Source organism: Anopheles maculipalpis, chromosome 3RL, assembly GCF_943734695.1.
Source record: "Anopheles maculipalpis chromosome 3RL, idAnoMacuDA_375_x, whole genome shotgun sequence".
In the NCBI taxonomy this organism is placed as follows: domain Eukaryota; kingdom Metazoa; phylum Arthropoda; class Insecta; order Diptera; family Culicidae; genus Anopheles; species Anopheles maculipalpis.
Genome location: NC_064872.1, coordinates 73,641,340 through 73,659,296, shown reverse-complemented (window position 1 = coordinate 73,659,296; position 17,957 = coordinate 73,641,340). Strand labels below are relative to the sequence as shown.

General features: G+C 41.5%; 1 protein-coding gene across 4 annotated transcripts in view; it reads left to right on the top strand.

The window, feature by feature from the left end:
* LOC126562245 (protein henna) overlaps nt 1–17,957 on the top strand; it is a 754,155-nt gene that overhangs the window by 104,163 nt on the left and 632,035 nt on the right. The gene's annotated exons all lie outside the window — the stretch shown is intronic.

The following is a 17,957-nucleotide window of genomic DNA, read 5'->3' as shown; positions in this document are numbered from 1 at the left end:
CCGAATCGCGTAATGGTACAACGCACCGAACAGGACGAGTCCACGCAAGCGAATGGGCTGTGTAACAAACGGCATCCCATAGGCCACACCGGTTGCATTTCGCGTTCCCGTAAGACAACCAAGGTACCTACAAGCGGTACCGTTTCCTAACGATGATGATGATGATGATGACGCCGTGTCCTCTCGGTACGTAAAGGACGCCTCAATTCATATTCATCACCCTTGTGAAGCAGGCCACCGCCGTCCAACAGAACGTTATTGCACACGGCGGTCCTTTACCATCATCATCGTCATCATCAGGATTCATTCGTTTAATCCCCACCTCCTTTCTCGATATCCGGATGTGTGTTTGTGTGCATGCATGTGTGTGTGTGTGTACGTGCGAGAGTGTTCTCAATCAGCAAGAAAAGGACAACGCACAGATCGTTAAAATGAGAATATCCTTGCGCATTATATACACATAGCCCTATGCTCTGGGAAGGAATCAAAATGGGCGGAGTTATGCTATTCGCATTGCAATGATTTCATTTTTATTCCAAAACCCACACAAACGTACGTGTTTCTCCTGTTGGAAGATTTTCTCCACAACTCGGTTCCTTGTTTTTTCCACCAAACAAAACCAACAATTATAAAGCATCGGATAAGGACTTCATTCTGACTATGGTTGATCGTAGTTTTTTTGTTGTTGTCTTCCTATCTCTCTGTTTTCGTTTTGACTTCCGTTTTAATATGTGCAGGCCTTTCGCTTCCTTCACACAAAACATTGTCAAATGGACGCGAGGAGATGAGAAAAAAAAGCGGCCCTCGTTCCCCCAAATAATCGGCGCCATCTTTGTTCCCGTCTTGGTCGGCTCGAGTGCCTCTCCCGCAGTCTCATTACCGTTGCCCGGGGATCTCTGATCTGGAGGTATTTTCGCACAAAAATAACGTCTTTTTTTTGTGCTAATGTGCGCGCTGCAGCGGTTTTGTCCGTTGGTGGAAAACTGCTGCTAGAAACTGGGAAATCGGGATGAAATATAGTGCGAAAACCTACACACGACCGCACAGCATGCGCCAACGGTTTGCTCCATAGCATAGGGATGTATAAGGGATGGGATGCATCAGTTATTGGGGAGGGATGTTTTTTTTTCGTCTTCCTCTTCTTCAACTCATCCAACACTCCTCACCGTCTGTCTGCCTTAATGTACTTAGAATTCATCCCATTCTCGGCCAGGGAAGTCTTTGTGGAGCAGATGATACAAGCAATGTGGGGAAAAAAGGGATATGGCGTCCCAGTTCCCTACTCGTGCTTATTTCTTGCTCCGTACGATTCGATTGTCATCCACTTCAGCCTGTTATGAAGCCCACTTGAGCACACGAGCTTCGGGATAGGGTTTTGCATAATCTCATTTAACTTTATCCCTCCGAGATAGGATCACCTCATCCGTGTGCTCTTTCTTTCTGTCGGTGATCTCTTTCTCTTGCACCGCACACCCACAATGCTCCACTTTATCTGCTGATCGGAAATTTTCTATGCTGCGCTCACATACATAGAAGTAGAAATATGTCTATTATTTTTATCGCGCACATATACCCACACACACACACACACAAAACACACATCATCAAACATGTTTTAAGTTCCGGAAGTGAAAAAGGGGAGCTAGCACTGAATGTTAGCTAGATTGGAACGTAAGAAAGGAAAAAACCAAAATTCATCGTAATCTCATCCACGTTATCACAAGTTGTTGTCAGCATTTGTCGAGAATTGAGTGCCCCTACCGGTTTGCCATAATGTTTTATTACACGAATGCTCTTTCTCTTTCTCTCTCTCTCTCTCTCTCTCTCTCTCTCTCTCTCTCTCTCTTTCTCTCTCTCTCTTCAGTTTGCTGGCCCAGATTTTGAATATTCCACTTCCGCAGGGTTTTGCAGGGAACTGGGGACCATAATAATAATAATAATATGAATTTTATGTATTATTTCTTGCCCCGCTGAATCATATCTACTACCATTGTGCCATGTGATTGAGGCGGGCCGTTTGTTCTGCGGGAAACGATTGATAGAGAGCGAAACAATAATAATACCAATCATGATAAACAATCGAAATGGACAGTAAGGGGTTTTTTGGCGAGTGTTCGGACGATGTGTAAAATGACATAAATTCACCAATATTTTAGTCAATCTCCATCAAAAAGACCATTCGTTTGATGGGAATTTAAGAGCATTGGACGCTTAGAATGGCGGCTTTATGTTATTATTACCGTATTGAATAACCTGAATTTGATTGGAAAAATGGATTTTTATTTAATTTTTATTTTATTTCACACCAATTAACTGACGTATAATGGCAATGGAGCGATAAATTAATTTTGAAAATTGCTCATAAAATATGATATAATGAAAATACTTTTGAAAAATATTGCGATGGATTCAAATAACGTGAATAAATCATTATCATGAAGAAGTATTCACTTGGTTTTGTTAACTCTAGCATCTGACTGAAATCGTATCTTCAACCCTCTAAACGATTGATCGATTGAAATGTATTCAATATGTGTTTATTTCCCCAAAACAGCTCTAAACAAAGCAAATGAACAACAGTTCCATTTCCACATTCCGGATAGCTTCAGATTTCCATGCTACTTTCGCTCCAAAAATCGTCAACCGGATAAATCGTTTATATTCTCACTATTATCACAAAAAAAAACCCGCAACCCAAATATGGGAAGAACAAGGATAGAATGGAAGCAGAATTTGGATCGGAAACGCGCACATACCACCCTCACCCATCCAGTACCCAGACGGGAGGAGCGGGATAGAGGAGAAAAGAAAAGCTCGTCAACCTATTATTATTGCCATCGTCATCCTACCCGACGACGTTATTATTATTTCAACTTTTGTAATAATAATATATTTTATCATCCCTCTTAAATAGCAATAAAAATGAAAATTTTATTAAAAGATGTCTAAACCAGATGTCGCGCACGTATAATCTTTTCCCCCTTCTTTCGCTGCGTTCCGTTGTCCCGTTTTGTCGTGTTCCGGGTTTACCGTGTGGGGTTTGGGTGGGTGGCATGTGCTGCCGTGGCCGTTGCCGTTGGACCGATTTCACAGAAACTCGCACCGGAAACGATCTGACTGATGGCATTGGGAGAAAATTGAGCTTCTCGCTCGGATGGAGAAGTTACTTTTACTGCAGTAAGGGAGACGAACTGGGAAAATGAAAATAGAAAAAAAAAACAGAAAAGCATAACAAGTTTCCATTTTATTCTCGTTTCTCTGCCTGCTGCCATTGTGCTTGTGCTGCGTTTGGTATGTGAGTGTGCGGCTGGGGAAAAGTGTACCTTATTTTTCACATACTTTGGCGTGCCAAGGAAACTCGAGTAAAAAAAACAAAGATTGGTTCGAAATTTTCCACCAGCAAATATACATACCTGGCGAAAAACAAACCCGCTTCCTGTGCTTCCCCACTCTTCTCACCAATCGCTTTTCCACGAAACTTCACTGTCACTCGACGGTACGGTGATGAAGAACAGCATAATTTAATTTCACTTTCGCGATTCTTTCACGTGCAGTTGCTTGTGTACCGTACTACTCCTGCAAAAGGATCGCTTAGCAGCAACAGCAAAAAAAAAGCGGGAAAAAATTCTGTCATGTTGAGCTTTTTATACCTTTTTTTTTTCTTTTTTGCTGCACCGAAAGTTCCGGGCTGCCAGTTTTAATAGAATTTCTTTTTGCATCCACTCATGCGAAGACGTCCGCCACGGGGTAGTGTGCCGCGGGAACGCACCTCACCAAGTGATTTCCCGCTAAACCGGCAAATTATGTGCAGCAACTCCAACGTTTGGCAGATCCATAAAACGAGATGCTTGTGCAATTCCCCCCCCCCCCCCCCCCCTCATTACATGCTGACATGGCTGAATATCACATTTCGATGGGGATGAGGAAGAAATTAATTGTCCCATAAAACAGGAACTTCATAAAAGTGAGACTTGTTCTGGTTTTCACCATCTTCTTTTTTTTTTTTGGAATCAATTTTCTACCTCAATCTCGATTCGAGTATGTTTGTGATAGATTTATTTTTTTATCCGGTGGGATGTGGTTTTGTAGTTACTTTGTTGAAAATAAAATCGAATCAAACGTTAAGAGAAAAGTTAAAAAATTTCATAAAAAGAACGCAACACGATTAAGAGTACGAAACAGATATAAAACTTAATCCTGTAAGATGTTATTTCGCATCGGTGAAAAATTATCTAGATAATGCTTATAAAGATTGTCCATTTGCAGAAGATAAACAGTATTCAACAAGCAGGAGCACAGCTTTAAAGCAGTATAACTATGGGAACATCGCTCTGGAGGGTGTCATGCGAAGCGAGGGCTTCGACATCCGGGGCATGATTTTCACCCGATCTCTCCAATTCCTTGGCTGACATGATCATGTCATGCTGACGGATGACATCGTCATCATCAGCGGCGGTGTGCGAGGAGTACCTGCTTGCCGGAGGCTCTGACCGTGAAAGAGCCCGACTCGGACGCAGAGTAACAGTTGACGGCGACGATCTCGAGGTGGTAGAGAAGTTCTGCTACCTTGATGCGATCGTAACTTCGGACAGCAACGTAAGCAGCGCAATCCGAGGGCCATTGTTCAGGGGAATCGTGCCCACTACGGACTCCACAAACTCCTACAATCCAGAAGACTCCAACAACACACGAAATGCACGATTTACCGCACCTTGATACGTCCGGTAGTCCTCTACGGGTACGAGTCTATGGACTATGCTGACGGAGGACGCCAATGCACTCGCCAATTTAGAGCGGCGGATGCGAAGGACTATCTTTGGCTGTAGCTAAGCTGTTTGGCAGTGCTGATATCCTGACGGTAGTCGAAGCCGGAAGGATACGTTGGCTGGGGCACGTAATGAGGATGCCGGACTTATACCCCACCAAGAAGGTGCTAGTCACCGACCCGTACGAACGAGCTCATTGGCTGGATTAAGTGGAGTCTAACCTGTCGGAGATCGGATCGGAGCCGTTGATGGAGGACTGCAGCCTTAGACCGAGTTTCCTGGAGACTGATTGGAGACCTGGCCATGTCGACACGACGTGCTCAATCCTGAGCAGGCCAAGAAGAAGAAGAATAACTATGAGAAATCTTCGTTAGGACTCTGGATAGCCTGGAAACCGGACAAAAAACTTTACGTCGATGATCTAAAATACTATTTGGACATTCATAAAAACGGAACGACTGGTTAAGACTCCAAAAATAATTTCAAATCCTGATGAGATCTCAACTGAATGAATGTGAGACGGATGGCAGGACGGGTAGGTGCTAAGGACTATAGAGACACAGAATGAACCACAAGCTAGCTGAGCTGTTTCACGCTGCAGATATGCTGACGGTAGTCGAGGCCGAAAGGACACGATCGTTGGGGTACGTAATGATCTATTTTTACAAATCTTTGAATTGCCAAATAGACGTTAATACGGCAATGAGCCCGCTAAATAACTATTTAAGGTAAAAAATAAAAGGATATTTGATGCCACGGAGACTGTATGTGGTACGATAATTATGTGTGAATAAATATGTGTAAGACGGTGGAATTATAAAATAAAATTAATGTGTTTCATCAAGCCAAAGAGAATTTATTCTTTGTTAAATAACCGATAAGATTTATATAGTTATTACTATAATGGACAATTTGAAGTCCTGTTGGACGCATCTTAACATCATCCCAATCATCTCAATCAGACATTCGTTATTGACTAAGCATAATGCTCATTGCATTTTTCAATTAAAAATAATTAGAGAAAATCATAGTTCCAGCTTTTCTTCAGCAGCCTTAGAGCAGCTCTGATCAAAGCATTGCAGTTTTTCTTCGATTGATGATCTTTTTGCTCACGCCTGCTAATATTTTTGATTCAAACAATGTAATTGATAATGCAAATCGCTCTGTAAGTAAGCGGTATGACAAGGTTGCACATTTCGAGTTCAAATCTCTTCTACACCGAATTTCTCCAATATCAAAGCAAAACACGAGAATTATACAACAGTATTACAGTGAGTGTATCAAATCATGATAAAAATGGCAAAAATAAGAAGTCACCCCAATAAAAGCATATTACAATTCTGCAAAGTCTCCACAAATGTGTGCCCATCACCATCCACTAATTTGACGACCGTTACATCATCAATCTCATTATTCACGACCGTGCGATGTACGATTGGCAACAACTGTTGCTAACCGATGTCTTCATGCATGTTATTCTCTATTACATTCCTTATTGCATTCCCTAAATCCATGCCAAACAATAAGCATGCTCAAAATCTCGCACTATTTTTAGTAAAAATTATTCATTCGTGCATGAGCCTGCAACTGCAACGGCTTCCTAATTGTCAATGATCGATTGCCGTACAGTCGTACGGCCACACACACTGTCGGTCCTATTTTATTGTCCAGTGGGCAGATCGTGACCAAATTTGGCTTTCATCACTTCATTCTAATAAGAAGCTTACCAATCATGTCCGTAAAAGCGTCCCCCTCGAAATATGGTTATTTGGTCAAAAATTGAGAAACATTCGAGGCCTTCCTTCGTTTGCAAACTCACACTCCTACCCCACGAGCCTGGTAACATCGGGTCTGACGGGCGTCAAAAATGATGGATGCCCGCCCGAGCCCCGAGCAGAGAACAAGAAAACCTCCGGTCTACATCGGAGGCGGATATTGAATGGAAATTGATCGTCTGAAAATTTGCATTTAATTAGCGTTTGCCGTGAGCGCGATTTTCCTCGCAGCGACTGCGAAAAACGTCCTCATGGTGTAGCATGAGCAGATCAACGTGCAGACATGGGTGGAAGACAGAAAAAAAAACGCATCCACCGGGCGCTGGACGGTGGTAATTATTCTTTGGCCGAAGAAGCGTCCGAAAACTTCCAGAATGTGGTACGCAAATGAATCTTAATTTAGTGCTTTGCCGGTGGCGAAGTTTTCCCCGATGTGGTAGGCAGAGTTCCTGCACACGCATCCATTGACAGCTTGTCCTTAATGATGCTGGGCGATTTCTTGCAATATCGAGCATGATCGAGCTTGGGGAAAAGGGCGACCAAAAAGAAGCGAAAGGCTAATTATCTTTCACCTACCAAAGTCGATTGGAAAAACGTCATTATCTCCAATCGCCCGGCTCGAATGTGACGTGAACGGGCGTGCATAAATGCAGGCAAAGTAGAAGATTGGGTAAGTATGGTATAAAAATCTGTCTGATGCTCTTCAGTTCTTATTCCAGCACGAACGAGTCCATCCTTTATGTCATTTGTGACTCCATACGGTTTCTGTTTCCATGCGCACAATGTCAAAGGGATGCGAAAGGACAAATCCAGGCAAGAAAACGCGGTACAATTGGCACGATCTATTAGCTTCCTCTAAATGGCTGTGTAACAGATGCTTGCCCGTCTCGCTTGGCGATGGTCTCGGTGTCTGCGGCCATAATTCGAAGGGTGCACCGACTGTTCGGTGTAATTCTACCGCGTTACAGCAAAAGTCACTGGAACTGGGAGAAAGAGAGTCTATATCTTCACAAGCACACACGCACACATGGGCGCAGACACCCGGTCTACGGTAGAAAATTGGCACGATGTCGAGAAGAGTGTTGATTATGATCTCGCAACCCCGAGTTCACTGTCAGGGTCGCTGGCATGGATGGCGGAAACCATCAAAGAGAAAATCAGTCCCTAACGCTAGTGCAAGAACTCTTCGCATACAAACAAATTGGTTGGCACAATGTGGTTCCCACTTTATGCCCAAACTGACTTCGATTCGTTTCGATATTGAGTCCGAGATTTTGCACGGCAAAGTTTTCATTACACGCGAAATTGTCGTAATACTTAATTTGCGAAGAAATATTATCAGGCAAATTTACATCCAACCGTGAAGAACTCATGATCAAGTGCAGTAGTTGAAGCTTTAGCAATTATTGCATCTTTCGACTAATTTCTGCATTATAGGTGACAGCCATAGATACTTCAATTGTTGGTACTCTCGCAGATTTTGCTGTGCAGGCAGCATTCTACGGTTGTTTCGTAAGAAGTGTTAAGTGATGGGGTAAATAAGAAGTCGAAGGTAAATTCTGTTCACCTGCCACATGTTCTGTTCGGTTCGGTTCGCACCTGTGTTAATCCGGCTTATGAATATTTCAGTGCAAAAATAGCACCTTGAATCGATCGGATGCCACTTTGTTTACGAAAATATTTTACGATTTCTAGCGAAAAAATGCTGCCGATGTGATAAAATGGTTTGCAAGAAGGAATTTAATTCTTCCCTAAACATTTCGTTGGATTTATTTTATTAATTTGGTTTCGAATATGATTCTGCTGCTCGAAAATACATACACAGCGACACTCATTTTTTGTTCATTTTATCTTTAAAATCAATTTGGAGCCAATCTGTTAAAAAGAAAATTAAATCAATGGCAAACGAAATCGAAAGTTAATTCGATAAAATAAAAATCAAAGCCGGCTGGTTTCAAAAACAAACACCGAATCTCCCGAACACAAAACCTGTTCCACAAAATCAACAGCAAACATATTTGAAAGGTATTAACTCGACTGTTAAATTGAACAGCCAATGCAATCCTGCCATATTTCGATGCATTTATTTATCCCTCCTTAAAAACAAAAGCCAATAAAAAAAAAAGGATGAAAAGCTGTACTTGAACTGCAAATGGCCACAGTAGTCAGTCAGACAAACGAAAGAAAAACCAATAAAAAAAAATGCGGCAGCAATATAAACATTTGCACAAGTTGTGCGAAAATATGAACACCACAAAATGGGTACCAGCAGCATTCCAATTCCCGAATCGAGTCCAACTGCCAAAAACTGGTAACGCTTCGGTGCACCTTTTCCAGGGTGAATGGAAAATCAAATGCGAGAGCAAACAAAAAAAAAGCGTCCTATCACAAACCATTGGCCATCTGACAAATTCTCAGCTGGCAAATGATCGGTTGGCAAATGAAAATTCAATACTTTTCCCTTTCCTTTTTTGATTTTGTTTGTAAAAATGGGAGGCCACGTTTAATAAAAAAAAGCTTCCAAAAAGCTGGAAATTTGATTTCGTCAGCATTGCAAAAAATTGCACCAAAAAAGAAAAATAAATGAATTACTTTTTATTTTCTTTTTTGTGTTGAAACTTTATTCATTTTTTAGCAGTGTATTATCGCATCACACTTAACGATTTTGTTTTCTCCCACTCACGAAAAAGGACACCAAAAAAAGAAAAGCCCGCATAAATTGTGCTTCGAACGAGCCTTGTTATCTCTTTCTCAACCATGGTAAGGTGCGCTTGTTTGGTTGTTATGATTCCTGCAGTGAGGCAGGCGAATGCCGTAGGCCTTTGGACCGTTGGACTGTTGCAAGCTGCATTCCATAGGACACACAGAACGCCAAAACACACTCAATGAAACACATGAGAAAGATTCCGAAACATGACCGGGCGCCTTTTATACACAGTACATAATTTCCTTTCGGTTCAGCTACTCAGAACTGGGCCGGTTGACGGTCGGCAGTCTGGCCACAATGTGGGGTAGTTTGTGGTTAACCGGGTTTGCGTGTGCGTGTGCGTTTTTATGCACAGGTTGGCCATCGTAGAAAGAAAGCAAAACTGCATCGTAAATTGCAAGGTGCAAGGATGTTTGTGCGAGCCGTGGATAATTCAGCTTCGGTTGATTCAATCGATTGGTAGATAGAGCTTTGAATGAATAATTTTCATTGTACTAGAACTCGAACGGTAGATAAAGAGAAGGTTGAAAAAAATACTTCAACTATGTCAAAAAATTTAAATCAGTTTAGGATAGATAAAAATGTACTTCCTCAAATTCTCAATTAAAAAAAAAATAAGATGAAAAATTGAATGTAGAAATACCAAAACAGATAAAGAAAATATAAAGAATGCAAAATAAAGGAAAGCATGAAAACAATGTTCATAAACATGAACATAAGCCTTTGAGATAGCAATTAATCGAATAAAATGAAATAATTAAAGTAGAAATAATAAATTATTATTAAATGATGCAAACACAGAATTAAAGAAAAAAAGAATGCAAATGAAGAAAGAAAGAAAGAAAGAAAGAATGAAATATCTGCGATTTTTATGCAAAATGAAACAGACCTCATTTTAGATGCCGTTGACATATGTGATTGATGAATAAATTAAACTAGAAACCCTTAATTAACATCTCGTCTTCAAAATATAGTCTTCTCCCAATTGCAGCACCTGTGTTAGATCCATTCAAACTACATGCAAGACGGAAACGATCCTGTCACGCACAACTGGAAACAAATCGCATCAATTGTCATCGAAAAACTAAAACTTCGTTTGATTTCCTTCAACCTTCTCCCACCCAGAAACAATAATCACCAGGCTGTCTTGGACATTTTTTGTACTTGTCGACCATTTCTAAGCCGTTCCTGCTCGAAATGCACATGAAAATCTGTGTCATTTATTCAATATGTGTCTCCCCCTCTCCAGAGATTCTCTGTCCCCTACACAGTACCAATTGTCATCGTTGATGACATCGTTCAACATAAACGTCAGTAACATACTTTCCATCGACCATCGTGTGCCCTCTGTGCTGGCTGTATTATTTTCTTACTCCTCCGGCATCCCTTTTTCCGCCCCTGCATTCGTCCTCTCTCCCTCTCCGAAACAACAGGTCACAGTTTGAAGTCGAAATCGAAAGTGTGACGCTTGCAAATGACATTTCAGTATCCGGTACACCCGGAGGGTTGGGTTGGGTGTTGTGTCGCACCAAAGCATATATTGTACCGCAGAAATAAAACTCCTCTGGTGGCACACGACACCTCAAACAGGCTTAGAAGAAAATTACTGCTATGGACGAAGACTATCTGTTTAAAAAGAGATGATAATAAAAAAACTTTAGTCTCCATACGTCGGTACCATATCAAACAGGATCAAACGGATGCAAACAGACCGCGCTGGATGGTAGTTTCCTTTCTGGATTTTATTGGTCTGTTACCACAACTCGGATGGTAGCTCTCATCTGTCCCTGCTCACAGACTTCTGCCTGATACTGCAATGAATTATACCTTGACTAATGAAGCATAATGAAGCGTAATATTGCGGCACAAAGGATGAACATCCCACGATCGACATTAGTGATGCAGCTTTGTGCACAGAGTTTCAGAACACTTGGTGGCTTTCGTTAGGGTTGAATAGGAACAATTAGAAAGCAATAAAACTTGATACAATTATCTGTTGTCGGATGTCGATTATCTATCGAATTCCTTCCAACTAAGGTGATTCCTTTTTTATGTTTACTTTTAGAATAAATTTTTACTAAACAATTAATTTATATCCAATCGTTTGTATAAAATTTTAATATTTACTACTATTTTTCAGTTACAGCATATCATTATTATCCCTCATGGTGGAACGACTAACTGGACTGAGGAGTTCCCTCCTTTATAGAGCTGTTCCTCCTCCAAATCCGTTCAGCTCATACGAGCTCAATATAAACAAATCAGTTATGGTCACGTGTCAATTGCACAGGAAAAATCACAGCAGCAACTCACCGACAGCGACCCTTTTCGAATAATTTTCCTATAACCCGCAACCGAAAGGAAGATGAATAAAAAAAAACCTTCCGGCATCACATTATCTGTTATCCTGTTTTTATCATTTTTCATGACCGATTCACTTACTGCGGGCCTTTCGGCGACCAGGATTTTCTGGGTCGGAAAGAGAGTGTCAGCGTGCCATCTACGGGGGTTACATCCGGCGTCCGAAAGACACGGCGAATAATTTTCACAGCGAACGATTCATATTTGATATAAACCCAACAACACCACATCTTTGGGCCCATCCAAATTGGAAAAATTAGTTCCGGTGAGGGTATCAGCTTTTTCTAGTCTAAATTAATTAATTTTGACTCGTACCATATTTGAGCAGTTTGCGAGAAGTAAGAAGAAGGGAGCGAAGGATTTCGGTGGGACGGACAAACCCTTTGCGTCTAATTGCCACCGTAACATTATGATCCGACACCAAACACGGCGGAGTTCGGTTCGGACAGTAAGAAGACAGCTTTTTTGCTGTAGGAGGTGGGTTTTTAATAAAAGTCAAGAACAACTTTTCGGCCCACTTCCTGAGCTAAGTATGGCAATGGCCGATGCGGAAGGGGTTTTTTTTTTGTATCATGAAGGGCGGAAGATGTTTTATGTCCATTTTCTTGATACCTAACATAAGAAAACTTCTAGTGCTTACAGCAAAACAAGCATTTTTAGGTTGATTTAGCTAAACTGTCCAAAGTTGTACATTGGCACTGTCGAGAGGTCATTCGCAAAAATATTTGTTAATTTTACTGTTAAGTCGGGTCAGGTTTTCTAAGCGTTACGTAATATTGGCGTAAGGTGGAGGGACTCTTCCAGCGTTTCGTTTTGTTAGAATAAGGAGGAGACTGGTTTGAAAAATACCATTTTTAGCGTTACTTAATTTATGGACGACGCCACAAGGGTTTCATTTTCTTGGGAGCGTTTCTTAAGATAGGTGGATTGAAAATTGATTGAAACATCGCAATAAAATGCCAAATTTTACATAAATCAATTATAAAGAGATGATAATTTTTTTAATATATTCGTTCCATCATTGGTTAAGTATTATATGAATCCTTAATATTGAAACAGAATGTATTTGTCGGGAATTTTTGACAAAAAAATTGATTCACAAAACCGCTTTTGACTTCCTTAACAGTAAAGATACTGATTTAGAATCGAGTAATAAGTAAGAAAGTACGAAAAATTCTACTTCAATATTGAACTTATGACCAAAATCCGTCCACCAGTGGCATACGGACGATCGGATCAATATCCTGCCAAAAAGGAGAAGGATTGCTTTCGCTGGAAAGGATATCAAACACAAGCAAAGGAAAGAGTGCAACAAAGCACCGATTTGTAAAGTCAAACCATTAAATGGGTTTGGAATGGGTTGCCCCTTGATTTCTTTTCCAGCGTTTGGATATTTGCAATCGGGAGACCCTCTTCACGGTTCCTCTCGGCCTGGTCCTAAAATCTACCGGAGACATATGAACAGCAAGGCAGCAATATTTTCCCTTTTTCCTTTCTTCTCCTTTTTCGGCCCTGTCTTCCATAGCCAACCGCACCCTTACTATCCAGTGCAACATGTCAAATATGTTGTTTGTCCATCTGTGGGCTCATCAAACGTCAACTCCAGTCTGAGGTTGGTTTACTCTTCTGTTTTTTTTTTTTGGTCTTTTTTCTTTTAAGCGTTGGAGAAAATCATACCGAGCGACCCGTATTTTTGGGTTCCTCCCCCCTGATTGCCTGTTCCTCAAGTTCGTACCCTCAATACGCGGCGGTATGAGCTGCCCTGTTCCCCCTGGAACACGGGGCAGACACAGACGAATTCAATTAGCATAAATCTCCATCGAATAGAGCGCGCAATGTTTTGATTTTATTTGATTTTCCATGAATTTTCCATGAATGTTCGTGTACCGCGCGACATTGCTGGAATTGCAACGAACGAACGGGGGAAAAGGCACGTGAAAATTAATACAAAACATGTACAAACACACTATCGGTAGCAGTGGCGCTTGGGCTAAATATGTGATTTCCATTTCCATAACAACCCCTAATGTGGGCCGGCTGTAATTACAAGCAAACTACCCTTAATTTGTTGTCACTTTTGCCCGGTGTGCTGCCATGTAAATTGTGGCATCCCGTTCGCGATGCACCTTTCGTCGGGATGTTCCAATCGACGCACGGAAAACCTAACCCTTAATTCCCTTCTTGTTTTTTTGTTGTTGTTCCTATTGCGTACACACACACACACGTTAACGTTACGTTATGGAAAAAAAGAAGCTTAAAGTAAACATATTGTGTCAATTTTTAATGAGCCAAAGCCTGCCCGTCAGATTTCGGGTTTTGTTGACACTGAATGCGCGGATATGTTCGCGTCGGAAGGCAGATCCATAATTCATGCCACGATGACAACAAATGCAAACGAGTGTCAGCAGAACATACCAAGGACGGCTATGGCGTGCTGTGATGTAATTGACATCCGGGAATCTGCTCGGATCGATGCGTGTACCATGGTAATCATGCTTGTTTACGTTACACGTCTGATTGGCAATTCTGTGTGTTAAAGTCAACCGGACTTACGGGCTTAATATCGTGGTAACTTGTTGTGTACCGAAAGAAGGATTGTTTTGTAGAATTCGCGGAGGAAACAAACAAGTACAGGCGATGTAGTTCATACATCAAAATCGTATAGTATTAACAACCACTTGCAACCCGTGTATCACTCCCAACCGACCGAAACGACGTAGATGATCGTAAAAAAATTACTGTAATATTTTCTGCACACGAGGCTGACTTTCCTATACATGCAGCTTCCAGCTGATTATTACTGCGTGGTGTGAACGACTCGTGTTAGCCACAAGTTCCGCATTCGCTTCCAACCGACTACCTGGGATACTACGAGTCTACATCTAATCACTACTCGATCGTATCTCTCTCCAATTTGCCGTAGACAATTGCTACAAATCGAGCATCCGTCGTGTAGTAATTAACAGCACTCGATACAAAGCTTGATCCATCAGACGGCCCTCTAAAACACCTCCATCCCGTTCGGCTACTTCCTGTTTCGTTACAACGGTTCACCAGTAACGACTACCACGTGCAAAAAAAAAAAATGCATCGTTTCGTGGTTTTTGAATGAATGAAGGGAAATGATTTAGCAGCCAGTGTGTGCGCAACGATCGTTAAATGAAACACGCGTGCTAATGTGAACTCTGTCACCGGATTTCATCGATTTATGTCTTGCCCAACGCACGCCCTTTCTTTCCCCGAGAAAGGTATTCGTATGTTGGGAATAACTTTTTCTATGTTCGCTTCTTCCAAATACGTGTTTTAGCTTATGCCGTTGCAAAAAAAAAGGACCTTAGGGGAGAACTATTGGCAAATTTTATTGATTCTCATTGCAAAACACTAATGTTCACACAACATTTGACAAATGTGATGGCTTACGTACCTTGTTTTTTATGTGCTGTTGCTTTTTTGCTTGTCCTTTTTGTGTGTGTGTCGATTTTTGGAGGTTAAATAAATTATGTTTCATATGTTTATTCTTGTTTTGTTTGGTAGAATTAGGAGCGCTTGTATCATACATATGATCTGACCATTTCACAATGATTAAAAGCGCCTAAATGTATGCGCTAGTAGGTCTTTCAAAAGTTATCCTTTGTATTAAACCTATTCCTCCTGGCTGAAAAGCTCTGAAAACCCTATTTTGGCAAATGATCGAGCCTTTTTCTGATTTTTGATTCTGAGTGGTGCTGGCTAGAAGGTAATAAAATTCCAAAAATTAATGTTGCATATAAGAAATAAATGATTGGATATTTATTCTCATGGTTTTTTCTGCAAAATTATTCACTAAAATTCTTTTTTTTTTTGTTTATGGTGTAGTGATAATTGAAACATTTTACAAAAGACGAATTAACAACAACGAATAAAAATATTACTGATATTTGAAAAAAATCCTTCAACAAAAAAATTACATGCCTAATAGAGCAGTTAAACGAATGCAATCCAAACGAAAAGAATTCACAAAAAACATACCACTATGCTTTTACTTTTATTCGACACTTCAAAAACCTCCATCAAAGGCACGTAAATCACCTTCATCTACTCTCGATGCCTAGACCTTCACAACACCTCTAATTGATAACGCCTTTGACAAACACTTTAACTTAAGCGAACATACCCTTTTCACCCGGCTGAACAACAGAAAAGCAACGGGAATCCGTGTAATGTTGCCGATTTATTAAAAACATTTAACCATTTTACAGAACGTGTAAAACCCCTGTCGGCAAAACCCTCTGCAAAGCGGCCCAAACAACAAACCCATTATCATAATGATGGAAACTAATTTTGCTTTATTAATTCACTACCGGGCCCGAAACTAACCGATTCCATCAGGTTCCTGGGTTGGGCAGCAACAAAAAAAAAAAAGGGTCGAACGAAGGGTACTCGCCAGCGAAAAGGTACACACCGTTTGGACTGGGTTCGGACGGCATGGGAAAAGCTGGCTACCTTCATGTCACTGGGCTGAGTTTACAATCATTTTAAAGCGAGAGCACTTCAACCGGCCTCTAGCACCTCTATACCAATTACAAAAGTCTCCCGGCAACACTCTCCCGAGCTAAACAAGCGGGCTGAAAGGACATCATCAAACGCTCCCTTTTCCTGGCTGCTTTTGCTCATACACAAAATGTGAAAAGTCATAAATTTAAACTTTTACGACACTTTGAAATGAATGAAATCGAAGTTTAATTTGTCAAAATATTGTCGTTACATTCAGGTCCTTCTTTTTAGGCGAGCCGCGATTAGTCGATTTGTCCTTTCGGATGGGAACGGGTCGCACTTTACTCGTGTCAGGGGTCTTATGGTGTACTGTAGACCAACAGCGAACAAGCGAACGTTGTTTGATGGTGTGTTATTGGAATGGAAATGATGTCATTTTTGAACGTCCAACAAGAAAAGTCACATATTGTGTCGATCTTGTTTCCTTTTATGTTCTTAAAAAGGTAGTCAATTTGGAAGTTACAAAAACACACACACTCACAGATGGTTTCTTACCCTTTTCTAGTACCGAGTCTGACTGTTACTGATATTGCTCCCGAAGGGGTCATACATGTGTAACGCACAATTATTCAGCCGATGAAGCTGTCATGAACACTCGTGTGTAATTCTTTAACCTAACACCGTGCCAACCCAGCTCCGTTACGCCATTTTCCTTTTGGTTTTTTGTCTTTTATTATTGTGTTAAAGAATAAAAAACGGGGCCTTTCAATGTGTTAAGTGTGCAAAATATGCTTCTAAATATTTTTATAACTGCTAAGTAATATTCATCTCACGAATGGCATTCAACATTTGAAGTGATTTCCTATTCGACCATGCGTACTAAACGATCGCTTGTCGCCCTGTTCTTGATTAACAATCGGGAAAATACTCCGGAAAAATGGAAACTCGTAATCTCTCACTCCACTCATTCACACATGGCTGCAATTTACACACCTTCAGCACACGCCTCCGCGTCCTCCACATCCAAACCTCAGTCCAGGTGGTGGTCGCTCGCTGTTGACCTTCCCGAACACGAACCCGGGTGCTGGTGCCACAAAATTTAGGCAAACGCCAACAAGTCAACCCTCTAACCGTTTTGGGGTGAAAACATCAAAGCACATTTCATCATTTTCCAAGCGACGACAGCTCAATCGCCTGCCAGGCATCTGTGCGCGTCTGTGCCTGCCCGGGCGGGGTGCTGTGGATGCCTTCTTTCATTCCGATATGTTCTGACCGCTTCCACACCATGCGCCCCCGAAATATGTGTGCATGTTGTTTTCATGAACCCGATAGGCATGAACCGTTTATGCCTTCCAAGGGCGTTCGATAGGTGAGACAAAAAAACAGGCAAAATAACGCCAAACCAACCAGGCAGCTGGTGAAAATACAACCACCCAACCCACCCCCCAAAAAGCCGTACCGGGCGTATCGGTGACTTTTCTCACCCTAGCTGCGTGCGACAGTGCGAAAAACGGTTCGGGAAAAGCGAATTCTTTGCTGCCACATCCCAACCTGCACACGGGGGAAAATTGCTCTCAAATCATGAGGAACAGTTTTGTACGAGTCGTACAAATTCATGCTCGCATTCCACGAGTACGAGTGCCGGAGTTTGTTTCTCCGAATGGTGTTTTGATTTTTCCTTCTGTTTTATTTTTTTTTTCGATCCTGTTCTCATTCCCTTAGGAAAATATCATCCGTGCGTTAGTGTTTGGTGTGTGTGCCTGCGTACATGAGCATGGGTGGTGGGAGGCCAACCACCTTATCCGCGGGTGAGGGTGAGTTAACGAAGTCAGTAACCGAAAACGATCTAAACGGGCACCGAATGTGACGGCTGAC